General features: G+C 50.9%; 1 long non-coding RNA gene across 1 annotated transcript; it reads right to left on the reverse strand.

The window, feature by feature from the left end:
* Window positions 1–536: 536 nt before the first annotated feature.
* Window positions 537–7,495, reverse strand: LOC106560210. Its single transcript, XR_005375476.1, has 3 exons — window positions 7,071–7,495; window positions 6,669–6,909; window positions 537–1,237 (listed from the first exon to the last, which is right to left on the reverse strand). It is a non-coding gene; the product is annotated as an uncharacterized LOC106560210 (long non-coding RNA).
* Window positions 7,496–16,910: the final 9,415 nt, after the last annotated feature.

Consider the following 16,910-nt stretch of genomic DNA (forward strand, 5'->3'; position numbering starts at 1 on the left):
CACTACAGACCTATTAGGATGGCTGAAATCCAAAACACTGACAGCAGCAGATGCCTGCGAGGATGTGGCACAACAGAAACTCTCATTTATTGCGGTTGGGAATGCAAAATGGTACGTACAGCCACTCTAAAAGACAATTTGGCAGTTGCAAAGCACAAAATAAGCTTGCCATATGATCCAGCAATCATCCTGCTTCTAGATATTTACCCAAAGGACTTGAAAACTTATGTCCACGCAAAACCTGCACATGAATATTTATAGCCACTTTAAACTTGGAAGCCACAAAGATGTCCTTCAATAGGTGAATGAGTAAATGAAATCTACCCAACGGAATATAACTCAGCCACAAAGAGAAATGAGCTACCAAGCAATGAAAAGACGTGGAAGAGGGGCACTTGGGTTGGTTAAGCAGCTGCCTTTGACTCATGTCATGATCCTGGGGTCCTGGGATTGGGACCATATCGGGCTCCCTGCTCAGCGTGGAGTCTGTTTCTCCCTCTGCCCCTCCCCCTACCTGTGCCCCCCCCCCCCCGATAAATAAATAAAATCTTCAAAAAAAGAAAAGACATGGAGGAACCTTGAGTGCTAAGTGATAGAAACCAATCTGAAAAGGCTACACACTGTACAGTTCCAATTTTATGGCATTGCTGTCATCGTCATCATCATTCTGCAGTCCCGTACGGAGTTCAGAAGGAACCATCGCAGCAGTGATCTGATATGATCCTCAAAAGAATCCCACAGATCCGGCAGGGCAGAGGTCTTGATCCCCCTTCAAGTGGGAAGCTGTGACTGGGAGGCTGCCCTGGCCTACCGTCCCATAGCAGGTGGCAAAATCACCTCTTTCCATCCCAGATCTTATATGACACCTCGCTGCCTCCTGTGCAGCCCCTGAGGCCTTGACTGGGCTGCAGACAATGGAGGGGGGTGCGGGGGTATGTGGCCACAGAACCTGCTGTGTCATCCTGGAGAGGAGGCAGAATCCAGCGTCTAACAGCTGGATTCCGTGGTTCCCGTTCTCTCTGGGCTCTGGATCAGCGCTGTTCTCCATGGGACGCCCTGTGGCAGGCGTTAACACTCCCAGCACGCAGAGGCCCGGGGCGGGATATGGATTGTTTATGCCCTGAGCGCACATCAGCAGATTCCCTCTTCTCCATCTGCCTGGAAGAGGCAGGTCAAGATGTGCCAACCTCCGCGGGGTCGGCCTGGGGGCTGATTCACGGGCCGCAGACATGCTCACCTGCAGGAAGCAGAAAGAGGAGTCTCCTTAGGTAGGAGAGTTCCCCTGAGATATCCATAAAGGAACACAACGGAGATTGGCTGAGGAAATGTACGAGGGGCAGGAAATGGGAAAAAGGAGTCTCTTTCACTAGCCTCTGGTCACCATGGCAACAATGTCATCTTAAAAGAAGCATAACTGAGCATTTTAAGTCCGAGCATTTTTGTTGGTATGGTAGTTGGTTTTTTTTAAAATAAATATGAACACATACTGGATTCCAGCCTCTTCCATAGGTGGAATTTAGGAATAGTTGAATGGAAGGGTGAGTCTGTACCCCAGCTCCACACCCAGGCAGAGTCTCGGGGACAAATCTGTATCTGAGCCTGGAAGCCCCTCATTTACTCCTGTGACTCAGAACATACTTTTGAAAATAGTTTGAGTACGTTGGTGGGAACTGAAAGAGCCATACCTCAGAAGCCCATCCACGGTATGACTGGTGGAGGGTGGAACTGGCCTTTCCAGAAGAACCAGCAGGGCTCACCCACCAATAATGAGGCGAGGGGCTGTTCCTCACAGCAGTGAACAAGGATGCCAGGGTGCAGCAGCTGTGTGGACCTGTGGTAGACTGAGTAATGACACCCCAAAGATGTCCCTAAACCCTGAATTTATGAATACCTTACCTTGGCAAAAGGCATTTTATAATTGGGATTAGGATCTTAAGATGGGGAGAGTGATCCTAGATCATCCTGGAGGCACAGTGTAATCACAAGAGTCCTTCTAAGGAAGGCAGGGGAGGATCAGGGTTATGTGACAACAGAAGCAGAGGGAAATAAAGAAGGGACAATGGAAGCAGGGGCCACATGCCCAGAGAGGCAAGCAACCTCTGGGAGTTGGAAAAGGCAAGAAAACAAATTCTTCCCCAGAGCCCACAGAAGGAATGTAGCCCTGTGGATACCTTGATTTTAGGTTTCTGACCCCCAGGACTGTCAGAGGATAAATGTGTGATGTTTTAAGCCACCACGCTGCTGGTGGTTTGCTATCGCAGCATTAGAGGACTCTCAGAAAGGACTAATTTTCAGTAATGGCACAAGCCATCATGGCAGAAGCAAAGAGACCAGGACCCAAGGGCCCATCAGGGAATGATCAGACTTTCTGAACTTCCGTGTGCCTGGCATCCTAAAGCAAGAGGGGCGCCTGGGAACGAGCGAGGCCTTGTCGGCCCAGGGAAAGGTTCGTGGCTATGGCCTTCAGGCCAAGCACACAGCGTTCAGGAGCACGGCCACATGGAGCCCTCCCTCCCTTCCACAGAACGGCAGCAGGGAGGCCAGAGAGGGAAGGGGAACCTGACCCTCAGGTTTTCTAGAATGTCCCCCATGGTCAGAAGTCTCAAGTAGCTCTCCTCGCCCACGCAAACATCTGGGAAAGGACACGGGTCACCAGCTGTGAAATCTATCATCGGAGCCTCCACGTGTGTGTGGTAACGTCGAGCGTGGGAGGACCAAATGTGAAAGTGATGGAGAGGCCTGGTCGGAATGGCTCTCCTTGTCTGCCCTGGCCTGGCCCTGGCATGGGGACTCCGGCTGGTGGTCGGCACCTGCAGCTGTCCTTCTGTCCTGTCAGAGACTTCCTGAACACTGCCTGAAAGGGAGCTTTTAATTCAGGAAGCCCTAAGAACTGCAAAAGGGCCAGTGGAGCAGAAAGAAACCAGTATCGTGGAGTCAGTGGGGCCTGGCTTATGGAATCGGGGCTGGAGATCGCCTGGCGGCTCGGGACGTGGGCCTGGGAATCAGGGGCTTCTGGGCCGAGTATCAGCTCTGCCATCACGTCTCCTTAGGCAAATGGCCAATCTGCCTAGGTCATAGTTTCCTGTTCTCTACAACGGGAATTCTGCTGATAACCACTTCAGAGGATTTCTGTGAGTATTTTTTTAAAGATTTTATTTATTTACTCATAAAAGATACAAAGAGAGAGGCAGAGACACAGGCAGAGGGAAAAGCAGGCTCCATGCAGGGAGCCTGATGTGGGACTTGATCCTGGGACCCCAGGATCCTGCCCTGAGCTGAAGGCAGACACTCAACCGCCGAGCCACCCAGGCGTCCCGATTTCTGTGAGTATTTTAGATGGTAGTGCCCATGCACTTCTTAGCAGGGTCGACGTTCCTGTCACTGGTGGAATGCACAGCCACCTGCACACAGTGCACAGCACCAGGGCCACATGCCGAGGCTTGGAAACGAGCGTCCTCTGGTGAGGCAAGTGGCTCAAGCTGTGCACGTCCGGTTCTGCGCTGTCCTGCCACTAACCCTGTTGCTGGGTCCCTCACCAGTCCGGATTCCATTCTGGAACCTATCAGTCCACATCAGAGAGGACTTCCTTGAGTCGTGATGGAGGAGTGGCTGCAGACAGCTTGAGTCTCTGGACACTCAGATTTGCTGTCTCAGCTGTGCTGAGGCGTCTGATTGCGCACACTTTGATTGCTCTGGCTCTTCAGCTCCCGTTTGCAACGGTGGAGTCGTGCAATGAAAGGGAATGTTGGCGATGCCTTAATCACCCTAGTGCCTTACCCAGTGCCCGGACCGAAAGAAGTGCTCCAGAAATACTGACTGAATAATGCCTCTGAAAACCACCTCCTACCAAACACTTACAAATAGCCCCACCACGTGCCTGCTGCCGCTTCGGTGGAAGAAGTTTCCTGGACTTCTTGGCACTGCCCTGTTTCTCAGGAGACTTTTTATTTCCTGGGCATCAAATGTCCTTACACGTAGCAGGTGGAGCTAAAAAGAACTTGTTCCCTTTCAATGAAATGTAGCTTTGTCCTCGTTTTTCAGTTTAACGGTTTCATCTTCCATAGGAGGGGATTTCAAATGTGCTTTGAAAACTGAGCAGACGGATCCCTGGGTGGCGCAGCGGTTTGGCGCGGGCCTTTGGCCCAGGGCGCGATCCTGGAGACCCGGGATCGAATCCCACGTTGGGCTCCTGATCCATGGAGCCTGCTTCTCCCTCTGCCTATGTCTCTGCCTCTCTCTCTCTCTCTCTCTGTGACTATCATAAATAAATAAAAATTTTAAAAAAATTAAAAAAAAAGAAAGAAAACTGAGCAGACCCAGAAAAGCATAATTGCTACTGTGTTGTGTAACAGACTATTAGAAGTTTAAAGCGAAAGCATCCCGGGTCCCTCTCTAGCCCTGATTTTCCATAGGCATAAGGATTTTTACATGGGTTCGGTGTAGTGAAGTTATATTTGAAAAAAAAACAAGGAAAGAGAAACCCAAGATCAAGATTCTTTTGAGTGGGGCTCCTGGGTGGCGCAGTCGGTTAAGCGGCTGACTCTTGGTTTCAGCTCAGGTCCTGATCCCAGGGTCCTGGGATCAAGCCCCATATCGGGCTCTGCGGTCAACACAGAGTCTGCTTGACATTCTCTTCTCTGTCACCACGGAAGGCTCACTTTTGCCATCAATCCTTCCCCTGGAGCATCAGAGCTTCAACCTAAGCACCCCCACCCCAATACTCTTTCCACATCCTCTCCTACCTAGAGGCTCCATTCCCACCTACAAACACCTGATGACCTGTATATTTCTATCTCCAGCCCAGATATCTCCTCCAGCCCAGATATTCATTGAATCTCCTGCTTGCTTGAGGTCTTCACTTAAATATTTTGGGAGCATCAGAGCACCTGGTTGGTGCAGTTGATTGAGCATCCAACTCTTGGCTTCCACTCAGGCCCTGATCTCAGTCAGGGTCATGAGATTGAGCCCCAAATGGAGCTCCAGGCTCAGTGCAGAGTCTGCTTGAGGTTCTTTCTTCCTTTGCCATTCCCTCTCATGCTCTCTTTAAATAAATAAATAAATAAATAAATAAATAAATAAATAAATAAATAAACAAACAAATAAATAAATAAATCTTTAAAAAGAGATTTTGGTGGTGTCTCAAGCTCCACTTGTTCAAAATTTTTGCAGTATTACCTGTTTTAGCCAATGACCCTGCCAACTATCCAGCTGTGAGAGCCAGACCCAACTGTCATCTCACCACAGTCCTCTTCAGCCCCTTGTCTGCTGATCACCAAGTCTCCATCTCCATCACTACTACTCTGGAGCAAATGTCTACCATCTGTCACTTGGCCTATTACAACAGCCTTTCAGCGGATTTCCATGAACCGTTTGGATTTTCTACCAAATCCATTTTCCCCTCTGAATTGCAGATCTGATTGGGTCGCCCACTCCCAAAAACTTTTTAAAAAATTAAGAGCTCTCCCTAGGATTCCCAAACCCTCCTGAAGATAAAGGTCACTTGGAAATTTGTTAAAAACAGTTTCTACGGGCCCAATACAGATCTATGGAATGAGAATTTCAGGATGGATGCCTAGCAATCTGTTTACTAATTAAGCACCCCAGTAATTCTCATTATCAGGCAAGTTTAAAGCTCTAAAATCCCCCACATGACATACAGCATATCCACAGTCCTGTGTCTGCTTGCCTTTCGGGTTTCACCTCCCCCTGCACAAGCTTTTCCCCTGAGCTCTAGCCTTCCTTGTCTTCTTTCATTCATTAAATGCAACATGTTGTCTTGTACCCCATGGCCATTGAGCATGGGATATTTTTTACTCCTGCTTGACAAGTCTGAGCTCTGATACAGAAAAGCCACAGCTTAGATTTCTCGCGAAGACTGTTTGGGCTGCAATAACAAAATACTATGGCCTGGGTGATTTATAAACAACAGAAATTTATTTCTCACAATTCTGGAAGCTGGAAAGTCCAAGATCCTGCGGCTAGAAGATTCGGTGTCTGGTAGGGCCCAGATTTCTGGTCCCCAGACGGCACCTTCTTACTGTGTCCTCACATGGTGGCACGGGCAAAGACACTGTCTAGGGTCCCTAAAAGGGAGGCGCTAATCCCTTCCACCTTCATGACCTAATCACCTCCCAAAGGCTCCACCTCCTAATACCATCACACTGAGCATGAGGTTTCAAGGATCTTTAGGGAAACACAAACATTCAGATCATAGCACTGCCCAGTTCTTTATCAGATCAGGTGCCCTCAAGCCCTATAAGCTCCCTATCAGAGGGCCATAGAAAGGGTTTCACTGACAACCAATAAATACATCCTACATTTACATTAACTCTGTCTTTTCCCAGAAAACAGAACCCCAAAGTCATTTTCTTGTCAATCATTCTCTTAAAGCCAATTCACTTTGTGCCATTCAAAATGCTGCTTTATTTAAATTTAGCCTGAACATCACACTTCTATCAAACCAAGAGCATTTGCTTTTTTTTTTTTTTTTTTTGAGAGAGAGAGAGAGAGAGAGAGAGATTGCTTTAATGCTTTCGGTTTGTTCTTGTTTGAGCAAAAAATAAATTCAGTATTGTTTTCCAAATTTTAACCGTTTGACTATGCTCCCCATCTCCCACCTTCTCTTCGGAGTCTCCCCCTGTGGCTTTGCCCAGTCACTCCCTCCTTACCCTTCACCTCGGCTTGCTGTCGCTTCCCCAGAGAAGGATTCCAGGGCCCCTGAAAGGCCCCCTCTTTCCGGTGCTCTTCCTGGTGGGAGTTTTACAATCCTTTGTGGGTTGATCTGTCTCGAAGCTGCCCTGCACTAGACTGTAGGCTCCTGGAAAGCAGAATCCTGCCCGTTCTCACTCCCTCCTGCTGGTCCGGCACCAGGCCCGGGGTGCTCCCGCGGCTGAGAAGCCTCTGTATTCCCTAAATGAATGAGCAAATGAATGAATGAACGAATGAAGTTCTTGCTTTGTTTAAAAATATTCAGTGATTCACTACTGCCTGTGGCTAAAGGATGAACCCCTTCCTCCTCCAGAAGGGACATAAAGATCCTTGATGTACTTCCAACCAACTTGCAGCCTCACCTCCTCCATTCTCGCCCCCAGCACAGCCATCACTATCTTCTCCTTCTCTTCTTGAATGCCATCCTCCATCTTCCCACATTCAAGACTCTTCTCATTCATGACTTAGAGAAAATACGGAGGAACACATCAGAACACACCTCTGGGGATGCAATCAGTGAAATCTGGACTCCGAGGAAATCTTATAGAATGAATGACCCTATTTCTCAAAAACATAAGTTGCAGGAATAGAGTGGCTGGCAGGTGGGGGGAGAAGTGTTGGGGAGGAAACATGTAGATTAAGAGACTTAAAAAACACATCAGCTGGGGGTGCCTGGGTGGCTCAGTTGGTTAAGCCTCCAAGTCTTGATTGCAGTTCAGGTCATCATCTCAGGGTCATGGGATCAAGGCTCCAGTCATGATCTCAGGGTTGTGGGATTGAGCCCCCACATCAGGCTCTGTGCTGAGCATGGAGCCTGCTTGAGATTCTCTCTCTCTAAAAAAACAAAACAAAACAATCCATCAATCACAGTTGAGTGCTCCTTGTTTGGATCCCAATTCAAACCCAACTGTGAAAAATAAAAATTTATTACATTTCTGAGACCAGTGGCAGTTTTATTAACATTGCCTGTTTTGGTATCAAGAAACCATGAAGTTTCTTTAGGTGATATCCGTATTGTGGTTTTATTTTTTAAAAAATACCTCTATCTTTTAAGAAGACATAGTGAAATATTTATGGATTAAATGACATAATGTCTGGGAGTTGCTTCAAAATGATAGGAGGAGGGGGAGCTTGACGAGGGTGTGGATGAAGTGCAGTGGGTGTGAGTTGATGAATGCCGAGTAGCTGGGCTTGGCCCAAGAGTGTGAGGGTGGAAGCGGCCAGGCCTTCCTCCCAAGGCTCAGGAGGCCTCTGGCCCCCTCCCCCCACCGAGCCCTGGGTCAGTCTGCATCAGAGCCTGGAGCCCACCCCTCCCTCTGCTCCCCTTTCCCCCACCCCACCCGTGAGTCAGTGCCCCTTCCGGGTGATGAAGAAAATTCTTCTCTTCTGTCCCCACCCCCACCCCTACATCATGAGTGTGGGTGTAAGAGCCTGCAGCCCACGGCTCCCCATGACCTGCTCCAGACCCTGCACTGTTCCCAGTGGGCAGGGAGTGGAAAATCGGTATCAGAAACCCACTGTTTCCGGTACTCATAAATGCTTTTGAGATCTTCCAATTGCTGGCCTATGAGGTTGTCATTAATGAAATGAAAACATCAACATTTCTTGTTTTCTTTAAATTTTTTAAAAATTTATTTTGAGAGAGAAAGGGGGTGGGGACAGGAGCAGAGGGAGAGAGAATCTCAAGCAGTCTCCATGATAAGTGTGGAGCTGGATGTGAGGCTCCATCTCACCACCTTGAGATCATGATGTGAGCCAAAATCAAGAGTTGAACGCTCAACCCACTGAGCCCCCCAGGAACCCCTGAAAGCATCGACATTTCAGACCCACAAGAGACTCTGGAGAGGAAGCACCATCCCCTGCCTCCTAATAGGTACAATCAGTAAGAGAACTTTGCTAAAATGAGGTCTACCGTGGGTGTCACCATCCTTCGGGTCTATTGATAAACAAGTTCGTCACTTGGACAAGACACGTAGGGACATCATCCTACAGATATGCTCAAAAAAAAAGTTTTTAAATCCTCATACAAGCTGATCGCTGTCTGGAAACAGGTACTCCCCAGGGAATGGAAGGCCTGGGGAGCAGTATGTATGTATGCATGTATAAATAAATAAATAAATAAATAAATAAATAAATAAATAAATAAATAAATATTATATATATTATATATTATATATAGTAAGCCTTCCAGCACTTTCTTCTTTAATAGCCAAGGGACTCTCTGGGGCCATTTTGGGCCCATTTTCCCTAAGTAATCTATAGCCAGAAAGAGGCTGCCTGGCTTATCTCCCTTGGTAGCTGCAGGAGACTCAGGGCAGAGAGAGAAAGGGCTCCTCTTTTATGTCTGTCTGCTCTCCTCTCTTTCCGATGCTGCCCTCCCCACACGCAGATCCTCCAAACCTCTACAGCACAGAATTAGTTATGATAATACCTGACATTTACTTGGTGCTCAGTGGCTCTCAGGCCTGTACTGGGAACTTCTGGTGGGTCGTCTGGGGAACAGGTTGAAGGTGCCACCAGCAATGCCAAGAGATATCATCCCCAAACAGACATGGAAGCTGAAACTCAGGAGACTGAGTTGCCCAAAGCTTGTAGGAACATCAAATTCCAGGTTTGAATCCAGGTATCTGTGACCCCAGAGCCCGTCCTCTGGAGACACAGATAAAATCACCTTGCAGAGACAGTGCCTGTTTTCTCGACTAAGGGTGCTGCTCTCTGGGGACCTTGAGGCAGTCGCTGCCCCGGGCCTGTGCTCTGCTGGGTCAGCAGAGACCCCGTGAATAGAGGTCCTGGATGCCTGGCTCCTGTGATTTTTCTGAAATATGCTAAATGCACAAAAAGTTCTGGGACCCATTCCAGTGTGTGTGGGTGTGGTTTCCATTCTCAGGACACCAGCTGGGTGTCCTACGATGTAGCTCAATTTTGACGTTCTCCACCCAGAGATAGCATCAGATTCCAGTTTGAGAGCTCCATCCTACAGGGCTGCCCCCAGCCCCACACTTCAGATACCAATCACAAATCCAGCTTATCACCTGTGCTTCTGGTGAACGCCCCTCCTAGGGTCTGTTCTATTTTCTAGAGCAGGCTTCAGATACCAGTCACAGGGCCTGGTGGCTATCTGTGCTTTTGACCAACAGGCTATAAATCAGAGGTTCTCGTGACTTTGTCCTTTCCTGGGGGTCGAGTAATTTGCTAGAACAGCTCACAGAACTCAGGGAACCTTTTACTCACCAGATTACCGATTCACTACAGAGGATATTGGGGATTTCTAATCAATAGCCAGACGAAGAGATACTTAGGGTGAGGTCCTGAACAAAGGAGCTCTGTCCTCATGGAGTTTGGGATCCAGCACGGGAGCACATGGAGATGTTCTGGTTCCCAATCCGGAAGCACTCTGAGTCTCCTCCTTTGGGGTTTTTATAGAGACTTGATTAAATCATAAACCAATTAATCTCCAGCCCCTCGTCCCTCCCCAGAGGCCAAAGGAGTGGGGCTGAAAGTCTCAACTCTATTCCTGGCTGGTTCTCCTGGTGACCAGCCCCTATCCTTCTGTGCTTTCTGAAAGTCACCTTGTTAACATAAACCCAGTTGTGGTGAAAAGGAGCTTGTTATGAATAACAAGATACCCATTTTGCCTTTTTTGTTGTTGTTGTTGTTTAAGATTTTATTTATTTATTTATTTATGATTTTATTTATTTGAGAGAGAGAGGGAGCATGAAGGGGAAGGGGCAGAGAGAGAGGGAGAAGCAGACACCCCCTCCCTGCCCCCAGCAGGGAGCTATGTGGGCTCTATCTCATGACCTGAGCCAAAGGCAGAGGCTTAACCGACTGAGCCACCCAAGTGCCCTGATACCCATTTTGCCTTTATGACTGTTTTCAGGAAACCGAGGACAAGAGCTCAAATGTTGAAACCAAAGATGCTTCCATTGCTCTTATTGCTCAGGAAATTCCAAGGATTTGGGGAGCTGGGAGCCAAGAACAGTGGATAAGGACCAAATCATATGAGAAATATATTTTGATCATTTGTGGGACCAAATACATATTTTCTATAAATCGCAATATCCCACGCATTTTCTGGGAGTTAGAGCAGTTGAGGGACAGCAGCAGGGAGCTGGCACAATGCAATGCAAGACAGCATGGACTCATCACACCTGGTTCAAATCCCAGGGCAGCTAGTTCCTGGTTGTGTGCCCTTGGGCAAGTGACCCAAACACCCTGGCTCACCTCATCATTTCCTCATCTGCAGAGGAGGGTGGTTTTTTTACCTAACACACAGGACTGAGAGGTTTAATTTAATTACTATTGCATGTGAAGTGCACCTTAAATGTCTGTTCCCTCCTCATCAGCATATGCTTTCTCCCCAGCCCCAGGGAAAAGTCACAGCAGTTACCGATAAAGACTTGAACGAACTTCAGGGCCTCTAGGAGAGGTACTACTAGCTTCACCTCCACTTTCCCTCCAGATATCAGAGGACGACAGCACAGCCTAAATAATGTCTCTCCTGGTTACTCTGAGTACAAAGTGTTGGAGGTTGGACGGGTGCGGAGAGCCAGCATGGGCTCCCAGAATCTCCAAGCCAGGATCCTGGAGAGAAGGGTGCTGGGCCACGAGAGGGCGCAGCTGTCAGAGCAGCCGGCCCTGTCGCCTGGTCAGTTCCCTCAGTTATGTGCTTGTAATTTAATTTATTTTTTAAAAGTTTTTATTTATTTATTCATGAGAGATATAGAGACACAGGCAGAGGAAGAAGTGGGCTCCATGCAGGGAGCCTGATGTGGGACTTGATCCTGAGACCCTGGGATCATAACCTGAGCCAAAGACAGACACTCAACCACTGAGCCATGCAGGCGTCCCTCAGTTATGTGCCTTTTAAAGGTAGGAGAGATGGCCACCTTCTTGGTGCTATTTCCATGTCATACACAGGCTGAATGTCGTTCCAAAATATCTTTCCCTGAGGTCTGGATGCACTTTCTGACCTAGTTCTTTAGAGGCAAATTTCCAAAGTATCATTTAGGCGTACCCATCATTCCCTGAAAATAGCTTGACTGAGAGGAGGAAGGACTAGGAGAGTGATGGGAAGAGGGGCAGGGTGGGAGAGCGGAAGATTCACAGAAGGAATAGGTCACTGGAAAGGGAGGAGCAGAGGGCATTGAAGACAAGCCTCAGTACTAGTCCAACTCTTCCTCCACTGTGATGAGAGAAACACAGAGGACTTAGGATTCCCATTATCCTACCCGTGGTTGGGCAGGGCGGGTCCTTCCAGGACAGGGGCTCAGTCTCTGAGTTTTAATATCTCCATCTTATCCCCAAAAGAAAAGCCCTCCCATTGGATCTTAAGTAATAGCTCTTTCCTGTTTCTCTGTTCCAAACTATGAGCAAGTTGAACAGGGAGACGACACTGCCCGCATTGTATCAGAAACTGAGCTTCCGAGAGCCCAGTGACCTTCTCAAGATCACTCAGCTGGTAGATAACAGAATCGGCATAGACCCAGGTTTGTGTGACTCAGCCTGAGTGGTATGGTTGCACAGGTTACGCACTATCCCATTGCAGGAAGGGACATGCACTCAGGCGGCTCCTTAGGTGTGTATATGTATAGTCATAATTTTCCAGAAAATGACAATCAAGTGTCTTGAGGGAAGGCGCCCTTTTTCTAATTCATGAAAGGTGCCATTAGAGCCCTCAGCAGCCCCAGCGTGGCTTCAGTCACTCCTCTACACAGAAGCAGAGGCCGTGGGCTGTTTGAGAAGCCTGAAGGTCGCCTCGACGGCTGCCCTGCTCTGCTGGCCTCCTCGTGCACTTTTTTAAAAATATATTTATTTATTAGAGAGAGAGAGAGAGAGCGCGCACTAGCAGGGGGCGCAGAAGAGGGACCGAGGGAGGAGCAGACTTCTCTCCCTGTAGGCTCCTGACCTGGGCCGAAGGCAGATGCTTACCCGACGCAGCGTCCGGCCGCCCCTCCCCGTGCACTTTTGCTCAGGCTAATTCCAAAGTCTGCTGAGAACCTTCTGGACCCCGGTCAGGACGCGGGGTCGAGACAGACGCAGGAGGTCAGAGGAAGATGCCCTTCAGCGAAGGAGAATTTGCTAACAATAGTAATAACAATAACAATAATAGAAAGCACGCCGGCCACTGTCTAGTGAACGGAGAGGCGCAGAGGCCCCGGGGGCTCACGAGGACACGGACTCCGAGCCGGCCTACGGCCCGCACCGGGGCTCTGCCGCTTACTAGCCGGCCGAGCCTCAGTTTCCTCATCTGCAGACAGTGGCTGAAGAGCGGGCGCCCTTTGCCAAAGATCGCGGGGCGCGTGGGACGAAGCACGTGGAGGCGCGGCGCGGAGCGGGCAGGCGAGCGGCCGGCGACGCGCGCACCCGCGGGAGCCCGGAGCCCCGCCCCGCCCCCTCCACCCCCGCCCCCCGCCCCCTCCGCCCCTCCGCCCCTCCGCCCCTCCCCCTCCACCCCCCGCCCCGCCCCGCCCCGCCCCGCCCCGCGCCCTGCGGAGGGAAGGCGGGAGGCCGGCCGCGCGGAGGGTGCTGCGGGCGCGGGGCCCACGGCTCCGCCCAGACCGCGTTCCCGGGCGCCGTTGCAGCAAGCGGCCGCCCCAGGGGAGGGGGTGACGTCGGCCTCCGCACAGAGGGCAAGCAGCGGCCCCTGGAGCTTAGGGGTCCTCGGCCCTGACCCAAACCCGCCGGGAGAACAGCGTCGACCTGCGGAGTGCGGACCCCACGCCCACGATGCTCCGCCCTTCTCCGGCCACGGAGAACCACGTTCTCTGCCTCCCACCGACGGTCAAGTGTCCGCTGTCGGTGAAACAGGCCCAGGCTAGCTCGTTACCTCGGAAGCAGGGGAGAACCCCAGACCCACGGGGGCTTTGGGAGCCTTCTGGTTGCGAGGAGGGACTGCGGGGGTTATCATGTAGGTGCTGTTTTTATTTCTGAAGCTGCATCTAACGCCCAAACACACCCAGGGCGGGGGCAGAGGAGAGGGACACGTTGAAATTCATCCCCGCATCTTCCCCGCCCCACACAAGTCCCCTCTGGCACCAGCACACCTTGGCCGGGGCTATTTTTTCTTTCTCTCTCTCTCTCTCTCTCTCTTTCTTTCTTGTTTTCTTAAGATTTTATTTATTCATGAGAGACATACAGAGAGAGGCAGAGACACAGGCAGAAGGAGAGGCGGGCTCCTTGCAGGGAGTCGATGGGGGACTGGATCCCAGGACCCTGGGGTCCCGCCCTGAGCCGAAGGCCGACACTCAACCACTGGGCCACCCAGGTGCCCCCAGCCAGGGCTTTTTTTTTTTTTTTTTTTTTTAATTTTTATTTATTTATGATAGTCACACAGAGAGAGAGAGAGAGAGAGGCAGAGACACAGGCAGAGGGAGAAGCAGGCTCCATGCACCGGGAGCCCGACGTGGGATTCGATCCCGGGTCTCCAGGATCGCGCCTTGGGCCACAGGCAGGCGCTAAACCGCTGCGCCACCCAGGGATCCCCAGCCAAGGCTTCCTGAGGCAGGCGGGTGGGTGTGTTCCCTGACGAGGTCAGGCAACCCTGGCCACACCGCAGGCTGTGAGCCCTAGAGGACAGCCTGGCCTTCCGGAGGCAGCACGGAAGGATGCAGCCTCTACCTGGAGGCCACGTGCAGCCTCTCCTGCTTCCCAGGAAAGGGGCTGAGGCCAAGTGGCTTGAATTTCAAGGGATTTGAAAATTATCCTATGTCATGAATCTTCAGCATTATTAAAGAAGAAGAAGAATAGGGCTTTGAAACCACAAACATCCAAGGTCTCCTGTTTTTCTTTTAACAGTCCTGTAGGTAGGTGCGCTTTGCTGTTAGCCACCTGGAATCCTGGGGAAAGATGAAAGATAAAAAACAAGCTGACCAATAAATGCCAGAAAGACACAAAATCCACATTTGGATCTCCTGAGTGATGCTAAGGAAGTTCAAAGGATGGGGAAATGGGACCAACATAGTTGTCTGGTTTTGAAGCATTTGGAAGGTTTTATGGAAGCCTGAGGGGCGAGGCCATAACTGCATTCTCTAACCATCCTTATCGTGGGCACAGGAGGCAAGCTGCTGAGGCCGGGCCAGAACTTTCCCGTGCATGTATCACCGAGGACTCTGAGTGGTGGGTTCCACTGGTGGCCAGACCAGCTCAGGTCTTGGGCAGGAGGAGAGATGTTTTGACTTACAGTCAAATCGCCAAAATACCAGGAGGACTGGAGTGTGCCTGGGCAGGGGACTGTGAGCATTGACTCAGCGGGGTGCTCCCAGTGGCTCATCCCTCTCCATTCTCCCCCAGCCCCTGCTCCTCAGTTCTGGGCAGCTGTCCTCTAGAGCCGGGCTCCAGGGCCAGAGAAGGGCCACAGCCTGGTGGGAGCCGACAGGTCTGCACAGAGGGGATGCAGGATGCCAGGGGGACCTCGTCACTGAACGGTCCTGCCCAGAAGCCTGTGTCATCTGAGGGGAGGAGGAGGAGCTGCAGAGGGGGGCCTGCCTGGGTGGCTCTGCCCCAGAAGGAGATATGGCCTGAGACCCTGAGACTAGAGTCCCAGAGAGGGGGCGGGGAGCTGGGCCCTCCAGGCAGCGGAACAGTGGATGTCCTCCACAGGGTATGAGCCAAAGGGAAGGGCCACCCTGGAGCTCTGGGGTCTTGGCTCCCTCTGCAGTCTTCCAAAAGTACCTGTGGAAGCTTTTCTGAAGCCTGCCAAGCCCTCTGGGGGCTCCAGGTCTCCCTTCATTCTGGTTGTGCTGCCAATTCCTCACTGTCACTTCCCGCATGGTCTGGGGAGAAGCTTGTCCACGTAGCTTTGTCAGCAGCAGAATGATACCCCACACAGGACACTCCTCTCAGGTGATGAGAGACTCTGGACAGGGGCCCAGCTGGCAAAAAACGGGCTTAATTCCAAGTCTGAGGTAGGTCCCTCCCTGTGTACGAGCTCCCTTTCTCCTTGAAGCAGAAGTGGGTTTGACTAAGAATGAAGGTCTTAGGTGGTAAGATGGCAAGATGCTGACAAGGCTGCTTCCTTGTTTGTAGCTTCTTGGCTAACCTAAATGCAGAGCCTCCCAGCCTCATGGGGACACAGCTGTGAGGGCCCTGACTCTGGGCATCGAAGGAGCTCCTGGGTTTGGGGCCAGTGTCCATGATGCTGCACAGTGTCTGCAAGCTCCTCCCTCCACACCCTCACCTCACTCCCCATTTCACTGGTTTGTTTGGTCATTGGTTCATTTTTCCCTTGCAAGTGGCTGGGCAGATTAACCCACCACCACCCCCTTCCAAGACAAGTAGCAACAAGCTGCTTCTTGGCCCTCTGCAGAAAGCAATGCCAATCCCGGGAGCCTCGATGCCCGAGTCAACTCCCAAGAGCCGCCAGCACCAGCTTCTGCCAATAACAGTAGCTGACATCCCTCCATCGGGCGCTGCTTCTGTGCCAAGGTCTGCCCTGAAACCGCCCAGGCTAGTCTCCCGCTCCTGCTGGGCACTCGTGTCACCGATGAGGACACAGAGGCCCTGCAAGCTTCAGTGACTGGCTCAAGCCCACACAGCTGGTAAATGTGGAGCTGGCTCCCAGCTTGGCCAGTGCAACTCAAGGAGGCCTTCTGAAGCCAGCGTTGCCCCCCACCCCGAGAGTGGGGCCATCAATTCATCAATTCCCGTTATCATGGTGGACGAGGAACGGATGCATGGCAGAGAGGTGGAGGCCACGGGGTGACGTCCTCTCTGTGACATTATTTCATTCCTTGAGGTCTGACAGCAATAATAAATAATAATAATAATACCTGTCCCATAGGGTTATTGTGAAATTAATGCACATAAAGTGCTTCACACAGAGCCTGGCACTCAGCAAGTGGCAACTGTTAGCTCTGACTCCCTGGTATTTGCCTCAACTGCCACAGGAAATGCTTGTCACAGGTCACCTGTGAGAAGATACAGCGAGAATTCAACTGGTCTTCAAGATCTGTTGATTCGGCCTCCTATCCAGCTCAGAAATCACACACACCCCTTTTTAGTGGTGACAGCATTCTGGGGCAGAACAATGACCTTTGAATTCATCCTTGCTTTCCTTCCCATGGGGGAGCCAGGAGCAGGGACAGGGATGGGGCACGGGGCCACCAGGCTTGCACACGGAATCCCCCATCTCTTGTTGGTGTGTGACTTCAGGCAGACCACTTAACCTCTCGCAGCCTCCTATGATTCCCTGTATAGGACGT

The sequence above is a fragment of the Canis lupus genome, chromosome 21 (genome assembly GCF_011100685.1).
Source record: "Canis lupus familiaris isolate Mischka breed German Shepherd chromosome 21, alternate assembly UU_Cfam_GSD_1.0, whole genome shotgun sequence".
NCBI lineage: Eukaryota > Metazoa > Chordata > Mammalia > Carnivora > Canidae > Canis > Canis lupus.